Raw genomic sequence first — 16237 nt, 5'->3', positions numbered from 1 at the left:
AGAGTTCTGGATACTAATCCTTTGTTAGTTATCTGTGTTGTAAAAAATCTCCCCAGTTCCTGGCTTGTCTTTTAATTTTCTTTGCAGTAGCTTTTGATGGATAGAAAAGTTCTTAACCTAACTTTTTTTTTAATAGAAGAGAAAATAAGCACAAAGAGGAAAGAGAAATTTTTCAACATAAAAGATTACTACAGGAGAATGAAGCTGGACCCTTACTTAACACAATATACAAAAATTAACTCAAAATGGGTTAAAAACCTAAACATAAGACCTAAAACTATAAAATGCCTAGGGAAAAAAAGTAGGGAAAAAGCTTCACCACAGTGGGTCTGGTAATGATTTCTTGGATATAACACAAAAGCACAGGCAACAAAAACACAAAAGACAAAAGGGCCTACATCAAACGTAAAAACTGCTGTGCATTAAAGGAACCAATGAGCAGAGTGAAAAGGGAAACTACAGATTTGAGAAAATACCTGCAAATCAGGTATCTGATATGGGGCTAATATTCAGAAAATACAGAGAACCCCTACAACTTGACAACAAACAACAACCCATTTGAAAAATGGGCAAAGGACTCTGTAGACAATTTCTCCAAAGATGACATACAAATGGCCAAAAAACATGAAAAGATGTTCAACATCACTAATCAATAGGGGAAAGCAAATCAAAGCCACAATGAAGTATCACCTCACCCCCATTCGGATTGGGGAGAGAGAGAGGAAGGAAGGAAGGAAAAAAATATATGTACAATGGAATATTATCCAGTCTTAAAAAAGAGGGAAATTCTACACATGCTACAACATGGATGAACCTTGAGGACTTCATGCCAAGTGAAATAAGCCAGACACAAAAAGACAAATACTGTAAGATTCCACTTACATGAGGTCCCTAGAGCAATCAGTCTTAGAAACAGTAGAATGGTGGCTGTTGGGGCAGAGGGGACGGGGTAGTGGGCAGTTGTTCAAAGATGTAGAGTTTCAGTCTTGCAAGATGAGAAAGTTCTAGAGATCTGTTGCACAACAATGTGAATATACAGAACACCACCGAACTCCATGCCAAAAGTGGTTAAAATGGTAAATTTTATGGTTTTTTTTAACCACAATTAAAAATTTTCAAGTATTGTAGTGAATACTAGTTATTATTTATTGAGTGCTTGCTCTGTACCAAGCACTGCCAAGCCTGCTTTATACGCAGTATCTTGTGATCTGATTTACTCTTTACAACAACCCTGAGAGAATAATTACTGTTTCCCCTCATTCTCCAAAGAAAGAGACAGGCTCAGTGAGGGTAAGCAACTGTCCAAGGTCACACAGCAACAAGTGCTGAGCCAGGGCCACAACCCAGATCCAGCTGAGTCTGAAGGCAGCTCTCAGCTGCTCCACTGTACTGTCCAGGAAGCGGCGGAGCCAGGCCAGGATCCATGGGCACTCTCTTCCCACCTCACCAGCAGGCATCTTTCTCTTCAGCTTTGGTCCTTGCAGCACAGCTTCTAGAGGCATCAACACACCATTACTCCTGAGCATCTCCTTTGGGAAAATTGGCCCAAGCTATGCGGATGTCACGTAACAATTATCTGCAATATAAATAGGACTCCTTTCTGTTTCAAAACACTGCTCATGTCATTGACCATTCACGCTCATTCCTGAGATACAAGTTGCTATTTTTGAAAAGTTATTTTGCCCCAGGGGCCCCTGGCCTGCTTAATCTGGTATCTCAATTGGCAGAACACAGTGCAGCCCTCTGGATTTGATTATATGTGTCTAATCTGCAACTCTGGCTGTTCCCCAAACTCCCCTGCCTCCCTCCATCCCCACCCTATCCCCTTGCTCAAAATAAAGTGCTGGGTGGCTGATGGAAGGGAGGTTTGCAGAAAGAAGAGCCCACAGGGCAAGACTGGCCAGTTTTCTGGCCGCTATGTGGATTTTGCTGAGAGCAGAAACTAACTCCATTCCTTCACTTCTCCAGTGATGCTCTACTCTGTGCTAGTGCTGGGCATGGGGACTACAGTGGGGAGTGGAGTGGTCACTCCTTTCTGCCCTGGTGGCGTTTAAATTCTCAAGGGGGATTAGATCTGATTACAAGATCTAGGGTGTAAATTAAAGGGCATGTGAAGGGTTATAGCTCCAGGGACCATCTTTAAATTGTGTGTTCATAGATGGCCTCTCTGAGTTAAGATGTGAAGTAAGCCAGGTGAAGAGCCCAGAGAAGTGAGGGTAGCAAGTGCCAAGGCCCTGGGGCAGGAAAAGGTGAGGTCTGTGGCTCGGCCTGTTCTGAGGAAGGGAAAGCAGGCCTGAGTGGCAGGAGTGTGAGTGACAGGAGGTGAAGTGGGAGAAAGGAAGCAGGGGCCAGCCCATCACAAGCAAGAGGCCATACAAATTGACTGAGAACCCATGGCAGAAGCACCATCCCAAGGCAGTGTGGGTGGGGGCTGGGGGGGAGGAGGGAGGGCCTCCAGGGTGAGTGACTTTTAAGCAAAATCCTACAGTAGTGATTCTCCAAGTATGGTCCCCAGACCAACAGCATCAGCACCACCTGTGAATTTGTTAGAAATGCAAATTCTCCGGCTGCACCCAGACCTACTGCATTCCCCAGAACACAAAGCACCAAGCTTGTACCCAGTAGATGTTCCATTTATTGAATGGTTGAATTACAAGCTGTCCAGTTCCAGAATGTGCCCCAGTGTTCAAATGCAGAATCCTGTAGTAGGGGTACTATGCAGCCAGCAGGTTGCACCCACCCCAACATGGAATGAGGACAGGGCCCAGCTCATGTGGGTTTGGCTGATTTCGAGGTGCCAAGGGAGAGACAGAAAATGCATCTCTACAGCTCTGCTGAGTGAAACTTCACACTTAGCCTTCGTGTGCCCTGGGGCATTGCTTAGACTTGTACAAGGTGTGGAAGGAATTAACATTTATTGGAAGCCTTCAAACTGATTTTGAGCTACAAAAATCAGGCAAAAACAAAGACAAAAAACAAGTAGAAGGGAAACTATGTTATCTTCAACCTCAGTTAACTCAAGGCCACCTGCAGAAGATGTTACCAAATTATCTGTTAAGAAAACCTACCTTGGGGCTGAGAACAAGCCTGAGTCGTCAACCCCCGGGGGTCATTTTGAAAAGACAGTTCTCTGCCTGCGGACAGAACAGGAAAGAAGGCTCATAAAAAGCGCCTCCTCCACAGCGCTGCAGAGCATCAGGCCTGGACACTTTAATTGCTCTGAGAGAAACAAGTTAATGGGGTTTCAATAAAAATAGAACCCAAATAGGCGTTGAGTCCCCTATTTTTTGCACCCAGGGAGCTGCCAGAGTTCCGATTACATGGGTGTTAGGGCTGGTCCCCATTATGCAGTGGGACCTTGTTGAGAATCATATAAGGGAATGGGTTCATGGATGCATTATTTTGAAAGTCCACAAAAAGCAGTTTGAGTGCTCTCTCAATAATGCCTTCTTCTATCCAAGAAAAAAAAAAAAACAGGTCAAATCATGTTTTTGAACATGAAAACTATTTGAACAAGGGACCAGTTAGGAGGCTACTGAGATCATGGAGGGAGAGACAGAGGTGCCTGGACCAGCAGTGGGGACGAAAAGAAGCCTGGAGGTTGTCATTCTAAGTGAAGTACGCCAGAAACAGAAGGAATAATACTATATGGTATCACTTATATGTGGAATCTAAAAAAAAAAAGAAAAACGAACTTCTTATTTACAAAACAGAAACAGACTCACAGACATAGAAAACAAACTCATGGTTACAGTGGGGAAGAGGGTGGGAAGGAATAAATTGGGAGTTCGAGATTTGCAGATACTAACTAATACATATAAAATTGATCAAAAATAAGTTTATACTGTACAGCACAGGGAACTATACTCAATATCTTGTAGTAACATGGTGAAAAAGAATATGAAAATGAATATATGTATGTCCCTATATGACTGAAGTATTGTGCCGTACACCAGAAACTGACACAACATTGTAAACTGACTATACTTCAATAAAAATATATTTAAAAAAAAGAAGTGAATGAAGCAGAGCATGCGGTGATGACATGCTGGGGAGGGAGAAAAGGTGCAGGTACAGATGACTATGTGCAGGTTTGTGGCCTGGGAACTGCGATGAGAAAGCCCCAGGGAGAAAGAGGTTTGGACCAAGACGATGCAGTCCCACCTGGCTGACAAGGCCGTCTGTGGCCCCTCTGCCTTTTCCCTGGGCGCGCTGTGTGCACTTTCCTGCTTGGCCTTTGTCACTTACTTTTCACACTGCTCCACTTGTGATCACTGTGCTTGCCCTGGGCATAAGAATGTGCTGTAGGACTGCACCCCTGTTTACATAGCTGTCTGCCCCTGGCCGGTGACTGAGCCTGTTTCTAATCCTGACAGTAACCAGGACCTTGGTCCTTCCTGAGACTTCCTGGTGGCTTGGACATGGAGCCTGTGAGCAGCCCCATGGTGGAGGGAAAGCATTTTGAAGTTTGGAAGCTTTTTTAACTTTAGAACTCTTTCATATTTCAACTGTGTGCTTTTTATTTAGTTACATAAATAATATGTACAAGGTTCAGTTAATCCAGAACAGAACACAAAGTCCCCTTCACCATTACCCCCCAGCGCCCAGCTCCCAGTGCCTCCCTGCAAGTAACCATCATTAATAAACAGGTGGCTTCCTTCTAGTCCCCTTTCAACCCCTTTACACGCCTACACACGTCTTGTAGGTATGTTGGACCTTGTGATACATCTGTTCTGCAGCTTCCCTTTTTCACTGAGCAGTGTATCTTGTCAGAGCATCAGAGATCTAGCTACTGTGTGTTTTTTTTTTTAACAGCTGCATAGTTTTTATAATGTGGTGGTATTATATTTTATTCACTATTTTATTTTATTTGTTTTATTTACTCACCTTCTCTGAGGGTTTGGGCTGTTCACTACTTTTCACAATGCTGCCATGAATGTCCCTGGACTTAACATCTGGTTTCACATCCAAGGATTTCTGTAGAACAGGTTCCTGGAAAAGGAATTGCTGGATCAAAGGTCATATACATTTAAAATTTTGATAGTTACTTCCAAATTATCTTCCCCAAAGCTGCCTTTTTCTTTAAAAAAAAAATTTCTTTGGTTACAAAAAGTAATTCACGTTCTTGCAAAAAAAAAAAAAAAAAAAAAAAAGAAAGAAAGAAAGAAAGAAAACAAACAAGACCAGGAAAGAAATTTTAAAACACTCATAATTCCGTCACCCAAGAATGACAGCTATTAACATAGAATCTATTTGAGTCTTTTTACTGTGCATTTATGTACATATGAATTTTTAATGAAAATGTGATCATAATGTATAGTCTTTTTAGAAGCCTGCTTTTTGCAGCTAACTACATATCACAAAGATCTTTCCAAGTCATTAAAGAGTCTTCTATGGTGACATTCTAGGTTGTTAACCTGGTTTAGGGACAAGAGAAGGAAGGTTTATGTGGAAGGAGGGAAGCAAAATAGAATTTCTGAAAGACTGTATGAAACAGCTGATAACCTATGTTAGGATGTGTTCACCTGCATTATTTATGTAGAAGAATTGTTCTACAATCCTGGTTCTTGGATGTCTTTGAGAAGCTGATAAAGCCATCTTCTTCCCAGCAATGTGTATGAACATACAGTTTGTGTATAATTTCAGAGGTTCCTGGCCCTTCTCTCCCCACCAAAAAAAAATCCCGTCTACAACATCATTTTAAATGGTTGCATTGAATTCCTCAGTATGGTTGAAACACATTTAACCCATAGGGTGTTACGAATCTGGACTCAAGTTGGACACACCCCATCAAATCCTGGCTCTGTTGCATACTCTTCAGTCCCTCTGCCTGTTCCCTCACTTGTAAAATCCAGACAATAATAGGCAGGTTATAGGGTTGTTGCGAGGTTTAAAGAGTTCATTTGCATAAAATGTTTAAAACAGGGTCTGGCACTTGGTAAGTGCTAATTAAATGTCAGCTCTTATTATTTCCAGTGTTTGGCTTTTGTAACATTTCTAACTACATCTTTGCACACATCTGTGATGACTTCCAGGGATAAATTCCTAGATGTGGAATAGCTACATGAAAGCATTCACATATTTATAAGATTGTGGATACACAATGCAAAACTCCTCTGTAAAGATTCAGATTCAATAATTATTTTAGTACTGGGTTTCCAGTGGTAAACAAATGGACAAAATTCCTGCCCTGGTGGAGTTTACACTAGAAACAGGGAGACAGTAAACAAAATAAGGAAGTGACTTATTAGAAAGTGACAAGTGTGCTATGGAGAAAAATAAAGCAGGGATGGGTGGCAGGGGGCTGGGACAGGGCGGGGGCGGCAGTTCCAGAGAGGCCTGAAGGAGGGAGGGAAACCCGAGGACAAGGGGGAGAGGAATGTTCCAGGCAGAGGGAATAACAAGTACAGGGAGCTTGGGGCAGGGACATGCCGGGTGTGCCTGAGGGGGCCCAGGAGAGGAGGACAGAGCCGGAACAGGACAGGGACATGTCCTGGGGGGCCCCGCAGGCTGAATCCCACTGTGCTTGGGAGCAGTTTTCATTCCATCCAACGATCAGTCTAGGAAGAATGAAGTAGGTGTTCAAGGGGACAATTCCAATGAAACGAAATGATGTTTTCCTTGTTTCAATCTATGCGTAAGAGCACTAAAAGGAAATGACAGCTCTCATCTTTCTCCAAGAAAATCAGAGGTTCCTTGTTTTCTGAGTGAAATGTGAATCTCTCAGATACTCAAGTCCAGTTTGTTTTTTTTTCCCCCAGTAAGAAACAAGAATAAAATGAAAAGACACAAGCTTGTTTTGTTTGTTCCTGGGCTGTGTTCCCAGGACAGCCTGTTTGCCAAGTGTGTGATTTTGAGGCAGTATTTGTCAGGGGAATTTAGGTCTGTGAGTCTGAGATGACACTGCCTGGGGTCGAGCATCCCTGGGGCCCCAGACCTCACCCTGTCCTGTTCGCCCTGCACCCCACAGTCACAAAGCATCAGCCCCAGAGACACAGGCAGAGGGCAGAGAGGCCAGCTCAGAGGTTACAGTTCAGGGCAAAGAAGTGGCAAACCACAGGTTCCTCTCGGGGACCACCGTAGGGGAAATAGGTGACCTGGAATTTCTACCCACTTCCTCAAACTGCAGAACCTCTGCTGCAAATAAACGAGGAGTTTCTGGGAGCTTGGGAAGGACGAGACTTCAAGCTGAAGTGATTATAAATGAGGGGAGGCTGGTGGGTGCGCCTGTTGCCGGGCGGGGTCAAAGCTGAGCCCCAATGGGACGCCCGCTCCTCCCGCTCTGCTCCTTCTGTTTGGGCATCATGCACGCCTTTACCGGCGCTGCCATTTGTGACTCGGCTTGTCGACAGCACACCATCCACTGCCTCCTGCTACAGGCACAGGGCTGATGCCACAGGGGAGGATGCAAATAATTGTATTCGGAGGAGCTGCCAGTTCCCGCGGGGGAGGGAAGGACACTTTGCTCCCTTTGCTGGCTGACTGCCCCTCCAGCCTTGGCGGCTCCAAGTTCACGTGAATCAGCTGGTCTCTTCTTTCCCCCCCCCCCCCCCCGTTCTCTCCCTCCCCCGCCCCTTGTTTTGCAGATGGTACAGATTTATCATTATGAAGTGGGATTAGACATAATAAATAACTTATCCTGATGACTGTTACCTTAGGTTAATTTTTTAGCAAACTTCAACAAGCAAATTGAAATGCTTATTGAAAAAGGTAAAACTGTAAGAAAACATTCAAACAAGGGCCAATCTTCACCGCTTTTACTTGCTCCTCCTCCTCTCCTGAGATACCCACTGTTGACATATCAATATTTACTTTCCAGATAAGACCTTTTTTACCATGTACATACCTATTTCTGTATGTATTTTTTATATAGAAAGAGAATATAAACTCCTGTTTAATTCACTTCTGTGTTCCCACCTCCAGGAACATGATAGACAGTGAAAATATTTATTGAACAAATGATTAAGAATTTCTGAAATTTGTCTCTCTCATTCAGAAATACACCATGGACACCCTTCCATGTCTAGCGCATCCTTTATGGCTGCATATTAGTCCACAGATTGTCTTCACTGTTGTTTAACCACAACCCTGCTGTCAGACGTTAGGCTGTCTCCCCATTTTCAGTAGTTGAAGGCCTTGCACCTCCATCCTCACACACTCATGTATTTCTGTAGGCAACTGCGGGAAACAGAACGATGGCTTCCCAAAAAGGCCCACATCCTTGTCCTCAGAATCTGTGAAGTTGTTTCCTTATGTGGCCAAAGGACTTGCAGGTGTGATTGAGGCTTGAAATGGAGCGTCGCCTGGATTATCAGGTGTGCCCTATAATCATAAGACTTTTTATCAGAGGGAGGCAGGAGAGCTCACAGTCAGGGGAGGAGATGTGGAGAGGAAGCAGAGGGAAGGCGGGAGGGATGGAGGGAAGGAGCTGCTCTGAGAGCAGAGGTCGGGGTGACGCCGTTGCTGGAAGGGGGCTATGAGCCAGGGTGCAAACAGCCTCCAGACACTGGACAAGGCAAGGAAATGGATTCTCCTCTAGAGGCAAGCCATGCAAATGTCAGCCCTGGATGCTACAGGCCTCCTCCAGTGTTGTAGAGAGGAGGTGCCCCTGAGAGCCCACTGGCTGCGCACCCGAGGGACAGACATCTCCCACCAGCCCCCCGGACCCTGTCCAGTACTGGGCTGAGCATGCTCTCAAGGACTTTACAATTCCTTGGTTCTTTATCATCTGATCGGGACTGGGTGGTTTTACAAATCCGAAGCAAGTTAGAGTTTAGAGAGAGCCAATTCCATCCCAGCTCCTCTTTTTACAGATGAAGAACCAAGGCTACTTTGTGTAGACGTCAGGGTTCTCTTAAGTGGTGCTTTGTGCAGTATCCTCCAGGAAAGCCTCTGTGGACATTTTTCACTCCAGCCACTGGTGGGTGCGCTGGGCCAGACCAGGAAAAATGCTTACAGACAAGGCTCCAACATTCTTGTGTTGGAAGCAACTAGGTTGGTTTCCTAGGGCTTCTGTAATGCGGTATCATGAACTGAGGGGCTTAAAATAATGGAAATTTCTTGTCTCGCAGTTCTGAAGCCTAGAGATTTGAAATCAAGGTGTCGGCAGGGCCACGTTCCCTCTGACGGCTCTAGGGGAGACCCTTCTCCGCCCCTTCTGTCAATCCCTGGCATTCATTGGCTTATGGATGCATCTCTCCAGTCTGTGGCTCCGCCATCACACGTCGTTCTCTGCACGCACACACGTGTGTCTGCATCATCTTCCTCTGCGTGTGTCCGCCTCTCTGTCCAAATTTCCCCTCTTAAAGAATATCAGTCCTATTCACCAGGCCCACTCTATTGACCTCGCTTAACTTGACTACCTCTGCACAGACCCTGTTTCCAAATAAAGTCATGTTCACAGGTACCAAGGGTTAGGATTTCAACATATCATTTAGGGACACTCTTCCACTATAATAGGAACCTTCCACCAGGAGGTGGAGTGAAGCAGGTAATAAAGACCGAGGGACGCTGGTTCCGTTAGCCATGTCCTAACTGAGATGCAAGGACACCTGGACAGGCAGCTGTCAGAACTACCATCCCTGGCTGACCCTGCGTGGGGGATGGTAGAAGGAAGACCTGGTACAGGGCCCAGTCTCTGTGCTGTCTTGAGAGCCCTTCTCAGACCCAAACTTGCTTCCCTGATGTGGCAAACAAGCTCTGGAGTTCCTCAGTCACCTGCCCAGGATCCACTTAGCAGGTGTTATTGCTTGTGTGACTTACTCTCCCCTCGCTCCGAGAGCCTTGCCAAAGCACATCTTCTGCCCCACGCCTGGCTTCCTCTGAAAAGAGCTCTGGTTAATTAAGATGATTTTTTTCCCCTCTCACTGCGTTTCCGGTGTGTTGTGGCACCCTGCACACAGTGGCATCCAGGGCAGCCCCCGCCCCTCCAGCCCTTCAAGCTCACTGTCCTCGCGTCTCTGGGCCTTGGAGAGTGAGGCTGCACCATTCCCAGGGCCTCGCTGCGGTGGGGGGAGCCTGAATCCTTGGGTGTTTCCTGGTTCCCAAACATTGCCACTGACCTGCTTGCTCTGTTCCTTGATAAGATGTCTCACTTTAGTGAAGGTTTGCAGGCACATCCAAATCCATCACCTAGAAAATACCAAGAACTACCCTGTCCTGTTCGTGTGGGGCCACTCGGGCTAGTCGGTTCCATGGGGGAGAGAGGGGGGCCTGAGTTGCTTCATTCTAGGTTTTTTCATCCTTGGCTGCAGGCATTTTCTAAGCCCACTGGCAGCCCAGATGCTAAACAGCAGGGAGACTTTCCATTAGGTAGTTCTGGAGCTGCCACCTTAGGGAACTAGAGACTTACCCGCAAGTGTCAGGACCCTAGATATTACAGTGTGAATGTGCCGCTGGCAGCGCCCACTCCATCTCCTTCCATACCCTCCCTGGAGGGCACAGCCATTGCCTGACAAGTTCTGGGAGATAGACAGGAGAGGAGCCACCTGAGAGAACTCAGAGCAGTGGCAGCACCTCTGCAGCAGGTGGCAGTAGGGCTGTGGTGCCGACCCGTCCATCATACACTGTGAGCGGGGCCTTCTGGAGCTGGGCTCTGGCTGCAGTGCATGGGCCTGGCGGGGGCAAGGGGAGTGTAGTGCAGATGTGCATGCATGAAGGAGAAGGTTTCTGGGAAGGAAAGTGAGCATCTCATGGGAGACGTGTGGTATTACAGAGGACGGTCACTGGACCAAAAGTGCCTGTGCCATCTGTACCTGGACCCCGTCTGTGCTCAAAAAGATATGATCAATTGTTGGATTTTCAATGGGCTGTGCCTTTCTAAATTTGGCCTAAGAACCCTGCCCCAGGACTGGACCACATGAGTGTCAGAGCCTCAGTGGAATTCCATGTACTTTGCCCTCTATAATCCTGACAGTGAGTGGAGGGTATGGTTCAGTGGTAGAGTGCGTGCTTAGCATGCGTGAGGTCCTGGGTTCAATCCCCAGTCCCTCCACTAAAAAAAAAAAAATATATATATATATATATAAAATAAAAATCTCCATTTTTACAGGTGAGAAAACCTAGGACCAAGCAGCTGAAGTGACTGGTTGAAGGTCTCCCATAACTGGTTTGTGCAGAGCCAGGATTTAGAACCCTGGCCTGGATGCCTCACCGCCTGCTGCCTCCTTGATGCTATGTGCCCTGAATCAGAATGGCCCAGCTTAGACTTGGGAACCAGGTGCTCCAGGGCCTGGAACTGGCCAGAACTCTCAGCGCTGTAAATAGTCCCCATTCCCAGTGGGTCATGCTGTGTGGAGACAGCAAGTCTCCCTGCAGCCCAGGAAAAGCATCAGTGATGCCCACGGGGGGAGTCTGCAAGGCTGCCCCTGGGGAGAGCACCAAGCTGGCTGCGGGTCCCGCCGGGAAGGAGAGCCAGCCCAACCCCCTCCTGGCTTCGTGCCTTTCTCCATGTGGCCTAAGAACGGAGGACACCCTCTGGATGCCCCAGGACTTCACCAGCCATGTGGTCCATAGTAGCCAACAGGAGGTAAGTCTGAGTGGGTCCTTCCCATTGGGCTGTTGGTGTGAGATTACAAATAAGTGACAGTTTCTATAATTACCGTGCTGTCTATTCTGAAGCAAGGGTGGATGAGGGTCAGGGGTCTAGAATCAGCGCCAGGTTCAAGTCCTGGTTCTATGGTGTTGGCTTCATGACCTCAGGCAAGTGAGCTGGGCTGATAAGACTCCAGCCTTGGACTTGGCTCACCCTCATAGCTGCTTTCCCTCCAGACCAGCACATTCCCCACCACCCCAAGCAGCACATGATTGGTGCCAAGACTCACAAATGGTGTCAGCTAGGACTCCCTAGCACCAGCCCAGAGTTTGGGGTTCAAACAGCCCTCAGGGAGGAAGACATCCTCCAGATCAAGGGAGGCTGGAGCCTGGACTCCTGGCACTCAACCAGGGTGGCTGGAGAAGAGGCTCTACCAACCCCCAGGGCTCCCCACCATGCCAGGGACCTCTGGCTATGCCAAAGGTCCACACTTCCACATCCACTGAACATTCACTCATCCATCACGTACTGATAGGGAGCCAGCCAAGCACGCACCAGGCTGTGTTCCGGGCCACAGCGGGGCACAGGCAGGCCCCGCTTTGCATGGCTGCTTCTGTCTTTCTGCTGTCCGTGCCCTCAAGCCTGTAGCCGGCCAGTCCAGGAAGAGCAAGCAGGTCCTTATGTTCAGGCTCAGCTTCTCATCTGCCACATCAGTCCCATCTCCGAGTGTAGTCCAGCAGGCCTGTGGGAGGTGGGGAGGGAGGGTTAGTACCTGGAGCTAGATGAGTATCTAGTAAGTGGTGACTATAGTGGCATTATTGTTACTGTATAATAATTACGTTTGACTAGATTATAAACAATGGGGCAGGCCTGACATCAGACTCTTCCATTCATTACCTTCTAAATTGTAGGAAGGTTGGAGAACACTGAATTAATCGGAAAACTCAGGTTCAGGTTCTGACTTGCCTATTTATTTACTCACTCATCCAATGACTATGCATTGGGTTCTGGCTATGAGGTCTGGGTGGGTGCTGGAGATACAGTGGTGGACACAGCAGATAAGGCCCCTGGCCTTATGGAGCTCATAGTCCAGGGGGAGAGACAGGAACTCAGGAAACACCGAAGTTAATTTCAGACAGACAGTGATCCACACGGGGGAGAGGGAAGAGCGCAGCACCGGTGGTGACCAGGAGGGGCCGTACTTAGCATGGGGTGTCAGTCGAGGGCACCCAGAGAGGGCACACGCAAAGGGGTGGGTGAAGGGAGTTGATTTATAAAGAGCCTGTATATGTGTGGGCCCAGTTAAGGGAAATCATCAGGGAACATGGATATACCCAGGACTAGCCCCAGTGACAAGCCTGTACCTCTCCCAGCTGAAAGGTCCAGCAGCAGTAAGACCTGTAGGAAGAGGCCACCGAAGGAGCTGTGGCTTTCAGGAGAGGAACCAGCGCTGCTAAACCACGGCCTGGAAGGCATCAGGGGAGCACTCCTCTCTCACTGTCCTTCCTCCTTGTCCTGCCAGTCTTCCCATTGGCTGAAACCCACCATAACCACAAGGCAAGGGAGCCTGGGTGATGGAGGACCCGTGGGTCAGTTGTCCAGGTCACAGAGAAATCTGGAGAAGGGAGGACAGCATATCTAGGGGGGCCAATGGAGGACAGTCACGTCTGGGGACCCAGTTGAGCATTATACCCGTAAAACCCAGATGGGGAGACCCACCAGGAGGCTAACGAGTGACCAGAACACAGCCCTGCACCCCTCCAGGCCTCAGCTTCCTCATCTGTAAAATAAAGGCCCCTTCTTGCTTTCATCCCCAATTCCTGGGGGTCCTTGCAGCTCTGTTCTTTGTGTCCTACTGCACTCTGTTGAGAAGCGGATCAGCACATGTTTTCTGAATGCAAGGATGAAGCACAGCATGTGTATGATGAAAAGAAAATTGTCATTTGCAGCAATTGTATAGTCAAATATGGAGCATATATAGTATGATTCTATGTTAAATTATAAAAAATAATACATCTAAGCACAAAAAAAAAGTCTGAAAGGAAACACAGACACAAACTTTAGCAACCCTGATCTGTGGGTATGTTTTGATATTTATAAATAAATAAATAAATAAATAAATAAATAAATAAATAAATAAATAAATAAACAAACATATATATATATATAAATATATATATATATATATATATATATATTTATATATATATATTTTAGTGGAGGTACTGGAGATTGAACCCAGGACCTCCTACAGGCAAAGCATGCACTCCACCACTGAGCTATACCCTTCCTGCCATATTTTGCTTGTTATAGTTCTCTGTTTGCAGTTTTTCTGAGTGTTGGGAGATAACAGCAAGGAAAATGTGAAGATTCTCTGATCTTTTGTATGATTAGAGTTTAAGAAAACTTGGCTCTGGCCGAGGAGCATTAAAGGATCAGTACCCAGATGTGATCCAGGTTACCAGTCACCCCATTCCTTCCCTCTGTCCTCCTCCCCACATCCACAAACTCTGTGCAGTGAGAAACACTAGAAATGCAATGACAGAGGGCAGAAGCCTCCTGCTCTGTCACTAGCAAAGAAGCTATGAGCATTTCACTTCTCTCTGCCTTTTTTTTTTTTTAACTTTGAACTAACTGCCACATTTTTCCCATCTCAAACAATCCAGCTAAATTCACTTGGTAGTAAGTTGGTGGAGGTTTTCTCTAATCTGTTGCTTCCCTGCTGTGGCTCTGGCTTTCGGAAGCCTTCCATCTGTGTAGGTTTCCAGCCCTTGGAGGACTACAGAGCCTAACAATTCCGTGTGTCGGCTTTAGAACCAGGTGAACCTGGCTCCAAATCCTGGCTCTGCCAGCACAGCTCCGAGATATGGACCAGTTACTCTGCCCGTCAGGCTTTAGCTTCCAGGGTGCTGGGCAGGTGGGACTGGATGATGAACCAAAGGGACTTAGCATATGCCATGGACTGAAAGTGTCCCCTTCCAAATTCATATGTTGAAGCCCCAGTCCCCAGTGTGATGGTATTTGGAGGTGGGGTCTTTGGTAATCAGGTAACCAGGTTTAGATGAGGTCCCGAGGGTGAGGCCCTCGTGATGGGATTAGTGCCCTAATAAGAGATACCAGAGAGCTCACCCCTTTCCCCACCTCCTGAGCACACACCACCTATAAGACAAGAGAAGAGGACTCAGAATGAGACTGATCCAGCTGGCACCTTGATCTTGGACTTCCCAACCTCCAGAACTGAGAGAACATAAATTTCTGTTTCACCCAGTCTATGGCATTTTGTTATGGCAGCCTGAGCTGACTAAGAGGGCGCAGCTCCAGGCACAGTGACAGGGTGTCCTTCTGAAGCCTCTGGTTCATTTCCATCATAGGTTCAGGGCTGGGCACCAGTTAGCCGGGGAGCTGCACCCACCACCATCAGCGTTTCTCCAGGGCTGATGACTGGCACTGCATTGCCCATCTACTTCCTTGGAATTGAGCCCCCAGCTCATCCTCCATTTGGTACCAGACCTGCTGTGCACGACCCTGAGCTGGTGGGGGTCTGTGCCAGGTCACTGTTCCCACATACCGCACTCCAGGGGAAATCTCTGCATGGCTCCCAGGCCCCCAGGATCTGACACTTAAACAGCCTCTAGCACGCACCACCCCGAACCCAGGTGGAAGGGATGTGTCAGGAACTCGCAGGGCATAAATATGTGTATGTGTGTGCATTCATAACTCAGGCTCGAGTCTCTCCTGATGTTTCATTTCAGACTGAGTTTTATTGCAAAAGGAGAGACTGGGAGGGGCTCACATGTGAGAATAGGATTCAATTTCTGGAGGATGAGAGGCAAGGCAACAGGTGCCTGTCTGGAGAAACAAGGGGTCCCAACAGGCAAGTGTGCAGAGCACAGCAACAGGAAATTCACTCAATGCATAGGTATTAAGTGCCTGCTGTTTGCCAGGCACAGTGCGGGTCACAGACCACCGAGGCTTAGAAGTCAAGCTCTAAGATCAGCTCTCCTGGTCCAACCCTGGCTCCTCCATTTAGCATCTACGTGAAGCCAAGAATGTCTGTTTTTCCCTGCCAACATTCGTTCTCCACCCCTCTAGTAACTATACCCCTATTGTCCTCGGGGAATCCTCCTCTGTGGTTCACATTGTCCCAGAGAAGCTGCCCTCAGGCCCAGTTTCTGGGGAAGAGCACAGGTCCCCCTCGCCCCAAGCCGATCCCTGCCTCCCACACCCCTAGCCCTGACAGGAACAGCATATGACCAAGTCAGAACCCTGGTCACAACCCTATGTGCCCAGGAGTTCCTGCTGGACTGCAACCAGAGAGGAGGTAGGAACCGGAAGTCCTGTCTCCATCCGGCCACTAGAGAGAGCCCAAAATTGAAGCAAACACAGCAGAAGCAAGAGCCCAAGCTGGGGAGAAACCGAGGTCTGACAGCATGTGAGTCCTTAGGTTAGCCATGCCTGAAATAGCTGTATCCCCACACCTCTTGCTTCAGTGAGTAAATTAGTTACCTCTTTTCATTTAACTTATTTTTTATAAGCCAGTTTAAATTAGGTTTCTGTCATGTATAACTCTTCTAAATCACATATGTACCCAGAGCAATTGCAGATTTCTGAAATTGGAGTACGAACCAAAGACAACAGTGTCCCAGGTTGTGCTTGGCTACATGTGAGGGATCGCTGACAAAGGACAGATCTGTAGTGCATCTT

The sequence above is a fragment of the Camelus bactrianus genome, chromosome 9 (genome assembly GCF_048773025.1).
Source record: "Camelus bactrianus isolate YW-2024 breed Bactrian camel chromosome 9, ASM4877302v1, whole genome shotgun sequence".
Lineage (NCBI taxonomy): Eukaryota > Metazoa > Chordata > Mammalia > Artiodactyla > Camelidae > Camelus > Camelus bactrianus.
The sequence above is the reverse complement of the archived record's forward strand: the minus strand, read 5'-3'. Positions refer to the sequence as shown.